Source organism: Bos grunniens, chromosome X (assembly GCF_055505025.1).
Source record: "Bos grunniens cultivar Pamir isolate PY7600 chromosome X, Bosgru_T2T1.0, whole genome shotgun sequence".
NCBI classification, from domain to species: Eukaryota; Metazoa; Chordata; class Mammalia; order Artiodactyla; family Bovidae; genus Bos; species Bos grunniens.
This window is the reverse complement of record NC_141194.1, coordinates 40,481,694-40,497,608: the sequence shown is the minus strand read 5'-3', so window position 1 is coordinate 40,497,608 and position 15,915 is coordinate 40,481,694. Positions and strand designations below refer to the sequence as shown.

The following is a 15,915-nucleotide window of genomic DNA, read 5'->3' as shown; positions in this document are numbered from 1 at the left end:
GCACCGTGAAACCATCTGTCTGTCTTCTGGTCAGAGGGGAAAGAAAGCACAGATGAGATCTCTTCATCTGTGAGGATTTGCAGTACTTTTTTAAAAGGCCCTTAAAGAAGTAGACTATTACTATCCTTTCAACAAACCACATAAGTCTATGCTAAAGCAAGGGAAAATTATGTATAAAAAGGTCATATATCAAACTTACAAGTTGCTAAATATGTTCTAACCTTCGATCTTGATTCAAAAAAAAAAGAACCTCCTCCTTCAAAAAAGCGTGGGGCTATACAGGGAGCTGAGAATCAAGAAGCTGAGGTTCTAGTTCCAATTGCCATGAATTAGCTACTGACCTAAAGCAAATCTTCCAATTAAACTTCCAGTTCTAAAATTCTGTCATATGACTTATCATGATTTTGTGGCTGGACGCCCCTCTTCCTCTTTTGGTTGTTCCTTCAGAGCTTTAACTGAAAGAGAAGTGTGTGTGTGTGTGTGTGTGTATGAGTGTGTGTGTGTGTGAGTGTGCATGTTGAAGGTTTGGGAGGTGCGTGTTTGGTAGAGGGGACTGGTGAGAACACTGAGGGCTAACAGTCAAGTTCTTACCTAGTAAACAGAACAGAAGTTGTGTTCACAACTGCCTTCCTCTCTTTTCTGAGAATTTCGGAAAACCAAACTGAGGGACAAATCAAGAGGTCTGCTGCTCTTGTCTTAGGATCCTTTGCTGTCATTTGTAACTGGAGTTTCCTCACCCACTAGGAGGCACCATTGTCAAACAGCATTGATAAGGAGTCAGGAAAATGGTGACAAATCAACCTTTGATATCTAGATAGGCCTTAGAACAACACTCAGTTTCTAAAACTTGATAAATAATATCTTACACTATATTTCAATTTTAGAAGTGGCAAATTCTTTCAAACCAGTCCTTTTTCAAAGAATCAGAATTTCTTGGGAGGGGGGTGGTATTAAGAGACTTTCAGTTCAGTTCAATTCAGTCGCTCAGTCGTGTCCAACTCTTTGCGACCCCATGAATCACAGCACGCCAGGCCTCCCTGTCCATCACCAACTCCCGGAGTTCACTCAAACTCACGTCCATCGAGTCAGTGATGCCATCCAGCCATCTCATCCTCTGTCGTCCCCTTTTCCTCCTGCCCCCAATCCCTCCCAGCATCAGGGTCTTTTCCAGTGAGTCAGCTCTTTACATGAGGTGGCCAAAGTACTGGAGTTTCAGCTTTAGCATCAGTCCTTCCAAAGAACACCCAGGGCTGATCTCCTTTAGAATGGACTGGCTGGATCTCCTTGCAGTTTTAGAGATTACTAAATTGAACCACATCATTTTATTGAGGAGTCATTGTCAACTCAAGGTTGAAAGGTTAAGTAGCACGAGCTAGGTGCCACAAGCAGTTGAAGGTAGACTTGAGAACAGAACCCACAGGAAGGGGTCATTTCTCATTGATTTTGACTGTCTTGTGTCTGAAACCTCTTCCGATATTTGAAGAAAATCCCATCTTATGAGTCTTGATGGAGGACAAAGCCCAACTTCTACTATAGAAGCTGAAAATGCCAGGTGTTTGCTCTCCTTGGCCGTTGGGATATGAGAATATGATACGGGTTTCATGAGTCAGAGACATCCACTCATGATGTAATAGCTACTGACAAAAAAACAAGGGCCATGTGGAACTCTCAGGTAATAGCAGGTACAATCACTGGTATAGCTGAAGTAGCACTCTGGAAGGCCTCCAGCACCTAGCATTAACAGATACAGTGGTGCAAGCTGCTGCAGCTGGTGTAGAACAGCTGCAGTGGTGCCCTCGTCAGATCAGTTCAGGGTTTTGTTTCTGACAGCACAGCACCAGTCTTGATTTCACAGACATCTCTACCACTCTGAGCAATCCAGTGTCCTATTAATAAACTCCTTTTCTGCCTAAGTCAGCCAGAGTTGGTTTCTGTTTCTTGTAACTAACAACCTTAATTGACCCAGCATTAAGGAATAAGAATAAGTAGAGGAGGGGTGGCCGAAGACACCATTCCAAGAAGGGAAGTCAGTGGCCTTGATGCTGCTGCTGCTGCTGCTGCTAAGTCGCTTCAGTAGTGTCTGACTCTGTGTGACCCCATAGATGGCAGCCCACCAGGCTCTACCGTCCCTGGGATTCTCCAGGCAAGAACACTGGAGTGGGTTGCCATTTCCTTCTCCAATGCAGGAAAGTGAAAAGTGAAAGGGAAGTCGCTCAGTCGTGTCCAACTCTTCGTGACCCCATGGACTGCAGCCCACCAGGCTCCTCCGTCCATGGGATTTTCCAGGCAAGAGTGCTGGAGTGGGGTGCCATTGCCTTCTCCACAGTAGCCTTGATAAGTAGTTGTAAAATCTGTGGTTGGACTGTTCCCACTTGTACCTTAGGATATCAGGCACAGCATAGGAAGGCTGTAAGATTAGGCATGGAGCTGGGGGTGGGGTAAAAATTGAGGGCTGGCCAAGGGCTGGATATCCCAAGATGCCACATTCTGGTAAGGAAATCCAAGGAACCCAAGAATATTTAATAGATCCTAAACTTCTAGGCCCTTATGAATCATGGTCAAAGGTTAGAACATATTTAGCAATTTGTAAGTTTCATGTATAATTTTTTAATATTTAAACATATGGCATCATGGACTTCAATTGGTACACTTGTTTCAGGCCCTCCAAATGCTCCAGGTTGGCCTAAACTAAGGGAGGCCTCACATGTGGGTCAGAACAACTTTGAATCTTTACCCTGCTGTGTGGTTTAGTCACTCAGTCATGTCTAACTCTTGTGACCCTATGGACTGTAGGCCACCAGGCTCCTCTGTCCATTGGATTCTCCAGGCAAGAATACTGGAGTGGGTGTTCTTTCCTTTCTCCAGGGGATCTTCCCGACCTAGGAATCGAACCTAGGTCTCCTGCACGGCAGGCAGATTCTTTACTGACTGAGCCACCAGGGCTGATCCAAGGCAAAGTTGTGAGGTAGAACAGTGTGTGCAGTGTGCTCTGTCTTCGCTCTTGATGACCATGACCTTTCCCTTCCTTTGATGCTCTCTCTCTCCTTGTGTCTACCCATGCTCAGTTGAAGAGCTTCTTGGTACATCTATTCCTTCACAGAGCTGTGAACCAGTACCCTTCAGATGTTACCTAATCTGCAGCACCCAGCCGTGGTAGGCTTGATTTTAGACAGTACTAAACATTCAGACCCACAAAATACCTCAGACCACCTTTGGCATTTGATCCACTTAGAAGGATACAGGACAAAAAATACTGCTTGCCAGCCAGTGCCAGGCATTTCTCTTCAAAGGAGTCCTTTCAGCAGGACATACAAAGTGCAGTAAATATAATAGGAAAAGAAGGATTTTTAAATAGTGTTGAGAAAATGCATTAGCAATTCAGAAGTCAGTTTAGATCTAACCCCTCCCACCAAAAAAGAAAACCACAGACAGAATAGAGTTTATATAAACAAGTCATAGGAAAGCTAGCAAAAAAATTAAAATTATTTGACAGATCTTTGGCAAGCTTTTACGACTTCAAAGGACTGAGATTCACAAAGGAAAACATCAATAGATTGAGCTAAAATTGAAAAAAAACTAGAAAATTAATTTGCTTCAATATTGGCATATAAAAGGGTTATATTCTACTGGACACAGATAAAGAAAGCTCACCCCAATGGAAGGGAAGATATTAAGCTTCACATACAAATGGGCAGGGACAGTTCCCACCAAAATAAATGCAGCTTGTACATAGACATACAGGGATGTGCTCAGTCATTTTAATGTACTTGATAATATATCAAAATTGCTTTATTAAGAATTCCCATTGCAGGGCACATTTCCCTTCTCCACTGAAGAGATGAAGATTTCTATATATTTCCATATTATAGTTAATAAGCCTGTATAAATACCTTCTCTGGTCCCTGTCTGTTCATGTGAAAGAATGTAATATTGTACCTTAATTTTCAAAATAGATGGGAGAGGAGCACTTGGCTCCAATTATGACCCCTTGAGTATTTCCACAATCTCCTCCAAACCCACCTAACATGTTGACTCATTTTTTTAGTGCTCCCAGCTTTATTGTTGTTGACTTGTCAGAGAAAATGCCTTGAAATACTGCTCTCCTCTTAACTACCTCGTAGTCTCCACCACGCCCCCGCTTGCTCGCTTTCTGTCATTCTCATGGCTCCACTTTTCCCTTTCCCCTCTACTTTTCTTCAAGACCCATCTCAGAAGCTGCCAACTCCACAAAGGATGTCTGAATCCCTCCAAGACACACCCTTTCCTTCCATCGAAATTCTAATATGCACTGTTATAACTCCTCCCCAAATTAACTTAGTTTAGATGGGTGAAAGTGAAAGTCACTCAGTCGTGTCTGACTCTTTGTGATCCCACGGGTATAGTCCATGGAATTCTCTAGGCCAGAATACTGAAATGGGTAGCCTTTACCTTCTCCAGGGGATCTTCCCAACCCAGGGATCAAACTCAGGTCTCCCATACTGCAGGTGGATTCCTTACCAGCTGAGCCACCAGGAAAGCCCAAGAATACTGGAGTGGCTAGCCTATCCATTCTCCAGCGTATCTTCCTGACCCAGGAATCAAATCAGGGTCTCCTGCATTGCAGGCAGATTCTTTACCAACTGAGCTATCAGGGAAAGCCCATTTTAGATGGGGAAAGGGTTTTTTAAAAAAAAAGATCGTGTGTCTATGACTCCTCTGTCTTTCAGAAATGAATTCACTGCAAAAGTATTTGTGAATATCCATCAATATGTGGGATATTATGAAGTGATAAAAGGCTTGTTTATGCCTTCATGTTATTTATAGTCAAACTATGCAAACCAGTCAAGTGCCTATCCATGAAATAAATAATAATAATAATTGGCAACATAGTTCTAAGTGACCATAGAGAGGCACAGATTCTTAGGGCCCTAAGAGATCAGGAATGCGGGAGACCTGGGTTCGATCCCTGGGTCGGGAAGATTCCCTGGAGAAGGAAATGGCAACCCACTCCAGTATTCTTGCCTGGAGAATCCCGTGGACGGAGGAGCCTGGTAGGCTACAGTCCATGGGGTCGCCAAGAGTCGGACACGACTGAGAGACTTCACTTCACAAGAGATCAGTAGGGGAAACATTTGGGAGCTGGAAAAGGCAGGCTGGCTTGTACAAAGTTGATTAAGAGCATCAACATAAGTGTAGGAGAGAGAGAGGTGGAAGAGTGGAGAGAGGACATTTCCAGCAAGATCATAAAGCATAAAAGTATTGAGAAAAGATGATGGGACATTTGTGAAGATGTCAAGACAGTACCACAAGAAAAGCCCTGAATTAGAAGAAAATAAAACGAAGTTGTGGGTATTTCTAATCAATAGAGATTGATTTGTGTATGCAAGGATTAAAGCATCTATCAGCAAACTTACGTATAGAGAATTCATTTAAACCATATCAACAATAAAGTATTTACATGTATCATCTGGAAGGATGAAAATGGAGGCTTTGCATTTCGAAGATACCACTAGATTGTTCTAGAGCATGGGTTCCCCATGACACCATGAAAATGTGATTGTTCAGAGCCCTCCTTCATACTATGACCTTCTTAGCTATAATCTCTTGTCTTCCATTAAGTGACTCAGAACCTTGAACAGAAGTTAGAAGTTTCCCTCTTTGTAAACTGAACATTTGGGTGCATGGTCTCTAAAGTCAAACTGCCTGAGTTTAAATCCTGGCTCTGCCACTTACTAGCTATGTGATGTCTTAGGCAAGTTACTTAATGTCTGCTGTTTCTCAGTTTTCTCATAAGTGAAATAAGGGCGGTAAAAATACTTAACTTCATAGACCTCTTGTAACTGTTAAATGAATTAGTGCACATAAAGCACTTAGAAAATACCTGTCACATAGTAAGCACTCAATAAATCCTAGCTTTATTACAACAAAGCAAGATTATTTGCTTTTGAACCGTATATAGAAAAAATCATGCAGTTTACGTTTTAAGATTTAACCAAATTTTTGTGTACCTATAGCTAATTTCTTTTGATCACTATTTAATAGTCTATTTTGTAAATATATTAATATTTTATCCATTCTACTACCAATGGACATTTGGATTGTTGACATCTAGGGACTATTGTGAATAGTACTGCTATGAACATTCAGGTCCACAAAAGCACATATTTATTTGAAGAGACTGTCTTTGCCCAATACTCTGCAGTTACTTTTTTGTCCTATATCTAGCATCCATATGTGTGTGTGTGTGTGTGTGTGTGTGTGTTTCTAGGCTTGCTCTTATGTTCTACTATCCTGTTTGTCTATCCTAGTGTCAATAGCGTACAGCTTTAATTATTAAGCTTTGTATTATAAAATTTTGAAGTAGAGCAAATCTTCCCACCATTGTTCTCCCAAAATACTTGGATCTTCTTGTTCTTTTGCATTTCCATATACATTTTAGATTCTGCTTAACAGTTTCTAATATGATACCTGTTGGGATGTTGATTGGAATTCCATTGAATTTATGCTTTAACTTGGGAAAGATGAGCTGTTTACAGTACTGAGTCTTCCAGTCTGTGAACAAGATAATTTTCTTTCCATTTATTTTAGTTGTTTAATTTATCTTAAAAAAATCATATTCTTCTGTCTAGAGATCCTACACATCTTTTTATTTGATTTATTCCTATGCTCTTTAATGAAAAAAATTTTTTTTAATTTCATTTGTTTTATGTCAATAATTTTACTAAATTCTGATTCATTTTCATTTTTCCTTAGATTATTTTGAATATTCTGCATATACACTTATACCATCTGTAAATAATGATGATTTGTTTCTTCCTTTTCAATTCTTATACATTTCATCTCTTTATCTTGCCCTTACTGCTCTGGCTAGAACCTTCACAATATTGTTAAATTGTTGGGGTAGACATTTTTGCCTTCTTCAATTTAAGAATTTCTTAAGATTTAAATCCATAGTTTTATTAAATATTTTTTCCTTTTATTGAGGTGGTCACTATTTTTTCTTCCTTAATCTATCTCAGTGTACAGAATTCTATTAATTGAATTCCAAATGTTAAAACAGTTTTGCATTCCTTTGGTAAACCCATCTTGGTCCTGTTACAGTTTTTCAATATAGCTCAGTATAGTTTCGTTTGGCTTATTTGCATCTATGTTCATTAGTGAGATTGGCCATTAATTTTCACATGCTGTCCTTAACAGATTTTATATCTAGTTTACGCTAGCTTCATAAAATGAATTGGAAACTGTTCCTGCTTTTTATTTATTTCTCCTCCCAGTGTTCAGTAGAACTTGTGAGAAATGCCATCTAGGCCTAGAGTTTTCTATGCCAGAAGGTTTTTAATTACTATTTCAGTTCCTTTAATTAGTAAAGAATTACTTAGGTTTTCTAATTCTTTTTGTGTTTTAATGAGTTTTATTTTTCTAGAAATTTGTCCATTTCATATAAATTTTCAAATTTTTGGCATAAAGTTTTGATATCATCTTTTTAATGTCTGCAGGATATAGAATTTCTCCTTTTTCATTCTTCATACGGGCTGCTGTATATGTCTATTTTTTAATTCAGGCTTGCCCAAAATGTATCATTTCACGAGAAACAACTTTTAACTTTGTTAATCCTCCCAGTATCTGTTTGTTTTCCATGTCATTGGTTTCTATCTTTATTTCCCTCTAATTTGTTTGACTTTAATTTGATGATTTTATATAACTTATGGAGATGGATGCTTATCATAAATCTTGAACATTTCTTCTTTTAGAATATTAATATATGCATTTATAGCATATAAGTTTTGATGCATTGATTTTCCTTATTATTCAGTTTTAAATATTTTCTCATTTTCTAATGATTTTATTCTGAGATCTGTGTAATAAAATTGGTTCAGTTTTTTTTTATTATTCAGTTCTCAAAATTGGGATTTTTCTAGTTCACTTGTATAAATCTTTTCCAAGAATATTTTTTTGCTTTGCCTTTTGCCCTGTTTTTTCTTCATTAATTTCTGCTCATTATCATTTCCTTTTTAAATAGAACAGATTTAATTTGCTGTTCTATTAAAAAAATTTCTCCTGGTGGAATGTCACTGACTTCAGCTTTTATTTTCTAATATTTTACATCAGTGTTTGTAATATTTATGTTAAATTTAAATAATTTTTAAAGTATTAAGACTGCCTTATAAATACTATTTTAACAACATACTGAAGGAATATTTTTGCATTTTATTTTTTAACATTTAGAACTGTTTTTAGTATGACCAAAATGGTAATACCTGTTCTTTTTTTTTTTTTTAAGTAAAAAGGAAACAAAAAATCCAGAGTCCTACCCATTTACTCTTTAACACTGTGTTGTAATATCCAAAAATTTCTCAATACATTTGAATGCACATAGATAATGCATATATGTTTGTACATCTTAAATTATTATGGACATCTTTCTATATCAATAAATATACTTCTATAGCATCATTTTAATGGCAGCATAATATCCTACTCTGTGGATTTACCATAGTTTATTTAATCATTCTCTTTTTGTTGGGCATTTAGGTTTTTTCCCATTTCTCCCTATTAAAAATAGCTGTGATAAACCTTTGTCATTAAAACTCAGCAAATAATCTGATTATTTCCCTTGGAATGAAATCATTGGGTCAAAGGACATGCCCATTTTTAAGACCTTTGTCTAGCATTATAAAATTGTCCACTGAAAAGGTTGTATTAATGTATTTTATTTGTCATCAGTGGGTTACCTGATACAAGATAAGTTTCTCCAGCACTGAGGAGTGTGTGTTGTGGGGATGGGGCTGTAGCTAGCTTTCCATACTGGAAGATTGGACCTATGCCCCAACTTCTTCTTTCAGCCATTTTTATATTTCTGGGTTTAATAATGGCAACACCCCAGTCTTGAAATGTAATGCCTCAATCTTGCATGAGTTTTGATATGTAGTTTTTATTGTCATTATTAGAAATACTAGAAATGCTTTTTAATTTTCAGTGTGATTTCGCCTTTGATTCATAGGTTATTTAGCATGTATTTCTCAATTTCCAAACATTTGGGAATTTTCTAGTTATTTTTTAAATTTCTAACTTAACTATATTGTGATTAGAAAACATACTCTGCTTGCAGTTCTTTAAATTTTGTTAGGTCTTAGAAATCCACTTCTGCAATATCTTGAGTTGTAATCCAAACTAGTATTTTGTGTGTGTGTGACATCACTTTTACTTGAAAGAATGACTAACAGACAAGCCACAGTTACCCAAACTTGAGTATGTGGCAGACATTCAATTTAAAAAATGAACAAAGCGAGCCTGCTGCTTCCAGGGAAATAATTCACAGTAGTTGTTGCTGATGATGAAATTCAAAATTTTCAAGTGAAAATTAGAATTTTGGAAAACTTATATCTGCCACAATGAGCTTAACAGCTTCCCAGGGCTTAAAGGGGTGTGTGTGCATGCGTGTGTGCATACACTCAGTCATATCCAACTCTTTGCAGCCACGTGGACTGTAGCCCACCAGGCTCCTCTTTCTATAAGTTTTTCCAGGCAAGAATACTGCAGTGGGTTGCCATTTCCTCCTCCAGGGGATCTTCCTGACCCAGGGATTGAACCTGCATCTCCTGCATTGGCAGGTGGATTCTTTACCACTGAGACACCTGGGAAGCCCCCGAGGACTTAAAGAATGTTTCTCATGTAATCAGCAGTGATTTTTAATATCATGTAATCAAACATGTCAATATTAGGAAATTCTGCATAACTCAGTGGACCAGTGTTTTTCAAATGACTAATGCATAATGTTTTGGGGGACTTCCATGGTGGCTCAGATGGTAAAGCGTCTGCCTACAATGCGGGAGACCCAGGTTCAATTCCTGGGTCGGAAAGATCTCCTGGAGAAGGGAATGGTAACCCACTGCCTCATGCGGAGAGTTGACTCATTGGAAAAGACTCTGATGCTGGGAGGGATTTGGGGCAGGAGGAAAAGGGGACGACAGAGGATGAGATGGCTGGATGGCATCACCGACTCGATGGACGTGAGTGGATCGCGGGTGAACTCCGGGAGTTGGTGATGGACAGGGAGGCCTGGCGTGCTGCAATTCATGGGGTCGCAAAGAGTCGGACACGACTGAGTGACTGAACTGAACTGAATGCATAATGTTATAAAGTTATACACAAAGGTAGAAGGTCTATTCAAAGAAAAAGAACTTAATAGTTGACCTAGAAATTAAAGTATACCTCCTGACATATAAGTTATTGTTGTCAAGTATTTATATTTAAAATCAGTCAATCTCCTCCTGGCATACCCCATCCCACCCCACTACCTACCTCTCTCTATTTCTGAACAGTAACTGTTTTATATGATTTCTCTCTCTCTCCAGAGAGAGACTGAGAAAATAGTTGTTTTATACAATCATTGTTCATTTAGATTCACCTACATATTTACATTTTATGTTTTCCATGCCTTGCTGAATCTCTGACTTTTCTTCATATTTCTTCTTCCCGAGGAATATTCTTTTATATTTCCTTTAGGGATAGATATGCTCGTGGCAAATTATCTCAGTATTTTACTTATCTGAATTGTTTTTCCACCTTCATTCTGTAAAGATTTTTTTCTTTTTATTTAATTGGAGGCTAATTACTTTACAATATTGTAGTGGTTTTTGCCACACATTGACATGAATCAGCCATGGGTATACATGTGTTCCCCATCATTCTGTAAAGATTTATTAAGTGAGAAGAGAAGGTTATATTGGCAGTTATTTTGAGACACTTTTCCACTGTTTTCCGGCTTCCACTATTGCTACTGAAAGTCAGCTATCAGTCTGATAGTCTGTTGTTTTCACTGTTTTTGAGATTGTCTATGTTTCTTTGTTTCCTGCAGTTTTCAGTGGTATACAGCTAACTATAGATTTCTTTTTCTTCCTTGATGTTTAATGGGCTTTTCAAATCAGTGGATTGATATCTTTAGTCATCTCTGGGTAATTATCAGTCATTATATTTTTAGTATTGTTTCTGCTCCATTTTCTTTTCGCTTTTTAAACTTCAATGAAATATATGCTGACTTTCAAAGTAATCTTTTACATTTCTTAATCTCACTTTTATTTTTTCCATGTTTTGTCTCTCCTTGCTTCAAGCTGATTATTTTCTAGTTCACTACTTTTCTCTTTGACTATCTAATCTGTTCAAAGTCTTAATTTTTATTTTTTTCTGTTCTTAAATTTCTTCTTGCTGCTTTTTCAAATCTATAGTGTCACTTTTGATTATTTCTTTCTTACTGAATATTTAAAATTCAGTTTTTATCTCCATGGTAAGCATTGGGGTTTTCCTATGCTACTGATAAGACATACCAGAATATATTGTATACTGCAGTTTTCAAAATGCAACTCTTTATGTTTCCACCCTGGAGTATGAGATATTTTGTCAGAGCCTTACCCCTTGGTGGACTCTTTTGTGGTTTGTGAGAAGAAGAGCACTTTCTCTCCTCTTGGATCACCCTGTAAATCTGCATCAGTGAAGTTGCTCAGTCGTGTCTGACTCTGCGACCCCATGGACTGTAGCCTACCAGGCTCCTCAGTCCATGGAATTTTCCAGGCAAGAGTACTGGAGTGGGTTGCCATTTCCTTCTCCAGGGGATCGTCCCAACCCAAGGATTGAACCCGGGTGTCCCGCATTTCAGGCAGACGCTTTACCATCTGAGCCACCAGGGAAGCCCATCCCTTCTCTAGAGTTCCCCAGAAGTGAAACCTCTTGCCTCCACAGCTGCCTTCTTTCCATAACCCCTCCATATCCCCAGAGCAGAAGCAGCTCTTGCTTCCCTCTTTGAGTTCTAATCCTTTCTCTGTTCTCATAGGTGGTTTTTCACTGTTTATGCTGTTAATTCTTTAACACTTAAAAAAATTTTTATTGGGCTGGCCAGAAAGTTTGAGTTTTTCCGTACCCAATATTTCATCTAGATTTTGTGGTTGTTTTTATCACCTTCAGGGGAAATGCTGATCAGAGAAATCCAGATTTGATCTGTTCTTTACAGTGCTCCTCAAAGAATAGTTTGCAGACAAATTCTAGTCTACCAGTCATTTACCACTTTATAATGAAATAAGAACAGAAACTGAGTATAAACATCTAGAAACTGTTAGAATGATTTATGTTGCTGTGAAATCACAGCATGGTTTTGTATGTTGTAAAAAATGTATTAGCTCTTAATATACTAGAGTGTGTGTGGGGAGGGGGGGTGGTGAAAGGTAGTCCTTGATCACAGTTGGGCTTCCCTGATGGCTCAATGGTAAAGAATCCACTTGCAATGCAGGAGACACGAATTCAATCTCTGGGTCAGAAAGATCCCCTAGAGAAGGAAATGGCAACCTACTACAGTATTCTTGCCTGGGGAACCTCATAGACAGAGGAGCCTGGCGGGTCTGTAGGGTCACAAATGAGTCAGACACAACTTAGCAACTAAACCACCACCATGATCACAGTTAATTTGAGAAGCGCTTCTTCATACAAGAAGCTACTAGTCTCCTACGAGCCTTCTCTTTCTCTGCTTTTATAGAATACATTGTAGAGGAGGAAAGAAAACTTTCTATATACTCTTAATTAAGTACCTGGGGCCTGCAAATTAAACAGACAAATGGCAAAATAACAGGAGAGAAGATTTTCATTTACACTTGGTGGGCAATAGGGAGCGGGCATACGCACAGGAAAAAGTGAAACCCACAGAGACTTATATACCATTTTAACAAAGAGGTAAAGTGAAGAGACTAGACAAAGGATGGAGAGGGTAGTTTGGGTATCTAGGGTCGGAAGTAAATTGTAGGAAGGTAATCAGAAAATATATGGTAAAAAAGAGTTATTTAATAAGGTTTGTTACACAGGTAAGAGTGGTTTTCTTCTTCCTGGTACATGAGAGGGGAACACCTTTACAAAAGGAAATTTCTGTCACTTTAATAAAGGGAAATTAATGTCCCATTTGTAAGCAGAATGGAGGAGAGTAGAGTGTTTTCATGTATCTGCTGATTTTCAGTTGCCTTCAGCTCAAAATAATCCTCTGCTAAAGTGGCATATTTGGGGCTGGAATATTTTGATCCCTTCCACATACTTACAGCCATACCTTGTCCCTCTAGACCTGTGATCTGTTTTGTTTGTTTGGAGCATTTGTTTTTGGATAATGTTTAAATTTTTTATAAGTAATGCATGTTTATTACAGAAGTTTTAAAATTCAGATAGTTGAAATGAGGGGCAGTTAAGATCATTCATAATCCTACCACTTTTCACAATTCAGAGTAAACATCCCATAGTTTTTCTCTGGGTTTAGTATAGAAACATTCCCCATACTCTTCCATAGCAGGATTTCTTCTCTCTCGTTTCATTCCCTCAGAATGGAACCAACTAAGGAAATTCAGAGCATGCTTATTGAAGCTTCTTGGCAGCCTCAGAAACACCCTAAGATGGGAAACCAAAGAGAAAACCAATAAGAGAAGCCTTATAATTGTTTTTAAAAGCATATTATCAAGTAAAGTTTGTCAAGAATTAGGACATTGAACTTTTTGTTCAAGATTATTATACTGGGATTGTATGTTTTATGAATATGTATATTTAAAGTTTCTATGATGAGTAAAATTTGCATAAAAGTATTTTTAGCTTATATTTCTATATCATGAAATTTTGAATTAATGGATTGCCTTTTACTTTAATATCAATTAACATTACAAATGACTAATCAAATAGCTTTAATAATTGAAAAATTACTTTCACAGTAATGACTTACTTTCAGACTAAAGCCTCAAAGAGCATGCATGCATGTTTTAAACATTATATAGGCGGTTTTGTTTGGTACCCCTGGTTATGAACCATTGTATTAAAAAATGTATAATAGCCAAAAGATACCATTTATAATAGCAACTAAAAATATAAAATGCCTTGGGGTGGGGAACCCAATAATCAATATTTGGAACCAATATGAAGAAAACCTTGAAATTCTAACTCAGAGACATAAAAGGAAATGGAGATGGATATCATTCACAGATAAGAATGTTAGGAAAATGTTAATTTCTACTTGTTAATCTATAAATATAATACTATTTCAGCAAAATATTTTTTTAAAACTTTATAGTGTTTGAGAAATTGATTTTAAATTTCAGCTGTGAGAAAAAGAAAATCTCATAGGAAAATGTTGGCAAAGAGTAATGACTAAATGAGACTTATTTTGCCAAATACTAAAATGGATACTATTGCAGAATTAAAATTGGTATCAGACTAGATACCAAAATAGTGGAAAAGAGTATAAACCTAAAAATAATCTCGTATGTGTATATGCATATGTAGAAATTGTCATTTCAATTACTAGTATTTTCACATATGTCCAGGAAAATGAATCGATTCATGCTGGTAACTGTAGCCCAGGGCAGTAAGTGATTTCCAGTTATTTCCCACTGACTGGTTCCCTCTTTAAATGTTTGCCTCTCACCATCTTACTACCTTCTCCCACCCTTAGGATTTTTCCCCCTTTCAGATCCCTCCAAAAAGCCTTCCTCTGGCTCTAAGGATTCTTATTGCTTTATGATGCAATCAGTTTAGCTCTCTCCTTTGCCCAACTCTTCTCTCATCTAAGATGCATAGTGCTTATCCTCACATTTTGCAATTAAAAAGGAAAAAGGCTAAACAAAACTATAATTCCCTCACTATGTGTTTTTAGTCTTCACAAATCAACCATCCAAGCTTAAACTGCAGCCAGCTTTAAAAATAGTGCTTTTCTTCTCCCCACAACACAAAGAAATGAAAAATATTCAGCCTCTCTAGTAATCAAGGAAATGTAAATGAAAGCATTTATGGGTGACTTTTTTTCCTCCTATCTGATTGGCAAAGATTAAAAAGAATACTCATCCTAGGAGAGGCAAGCAAGGTAGGAAAGAACACTCTCACACTCGGTAGTTGCGGAGTAAATTGTTGAAAGTTTTCCAGTAGTATATGTATCAAAAGCATTCTTTCTATGCCTCTTGACCTAGCAACTCTGCTTGTAGGACTGTTGCAGGTGATCAGGGTTGTTCACATAGATGCATGATCACATTCATCTGGGTTTTATTTCTGATGATGCAAAATAGACCCTGCCATACTTCAGAGTAGACTGAGCCATCATAAAAATTAGTTTAGAAAAGAATCCTATTGAACATTGGAAAAAGTTCATTGGCCGTGAAATGAAAACTAGGTAAACTTGGTGAAGCTTTGTATAAATGTGAAAGTATTTTCATGTAATATGGTCAACTAATCATTAAATATTTACTGTGTGCCTAGTATTCTGCCAGGTTTTAGGTGGGAATATGTTGAAAGTATAAAATATACTTGTTCTTTTAGAACTTCATCCGATGTTTGAACTGTTGAGCTTGAATATGTATATTTGTTCCTTGCACACTTAGTAGATGTAGCTGTAGATAATGGAAAGAGCATTGAATATAGGTAGGGATTTGAATTCTGTCCCTGTCACATACATGTCTACTCACTTAGACAAATTATTTGAGAACATGAAGGATGCTGACCTCATGGGATGATAGTAAGAATGAAGGGAGATAAAACAAGGAATGCTTTCCATGATGCTGGAAGAATAGTAATATTAGTAATGATTAGTAATGATTATTAATTAATTAGTTATTGGATTTCCCTGGTGATTCAGTGGTTAAGAATCTGCCTTGTAATGCAGGGGACACGAGTTCCATCCCTGGTCGGAGATGCCCTGACCCACAATGCCCCACAGCGTTTTGCCAACAAAGGTCTGTATAGTCAAAGCTATGGTTTGTCCAGTAGTCATATACAGATGTGAGAGCTGGACCACAAAGAAGGCTGTTGTAGTTGTTCAGTCCCTCAGGCCTGTTGCACTCTTTGCAACGCCATGACTGCAGCAAGCCAGGCTTCCCTGTCCTTCACTGTCTCCTGGAATTTGCTCAAACTCATATCCGTTGACTCAATGATGCC

General features: G+C 37.8%; 1 protein-coding gene across 8 annotated transcripts in view; it reads left to right on the top strand.

Annotated features, from left to right (window-relative positions):
* The window catches only part of CASK (calcium/calmodulin dependent serine protein kinase), a 377,321-nt gene that overhangs the window by 166,870 nt on the left and 194,536 nt on the right, over positions 1-15,915 (top strand). The window lies entirely within an intron of this gene.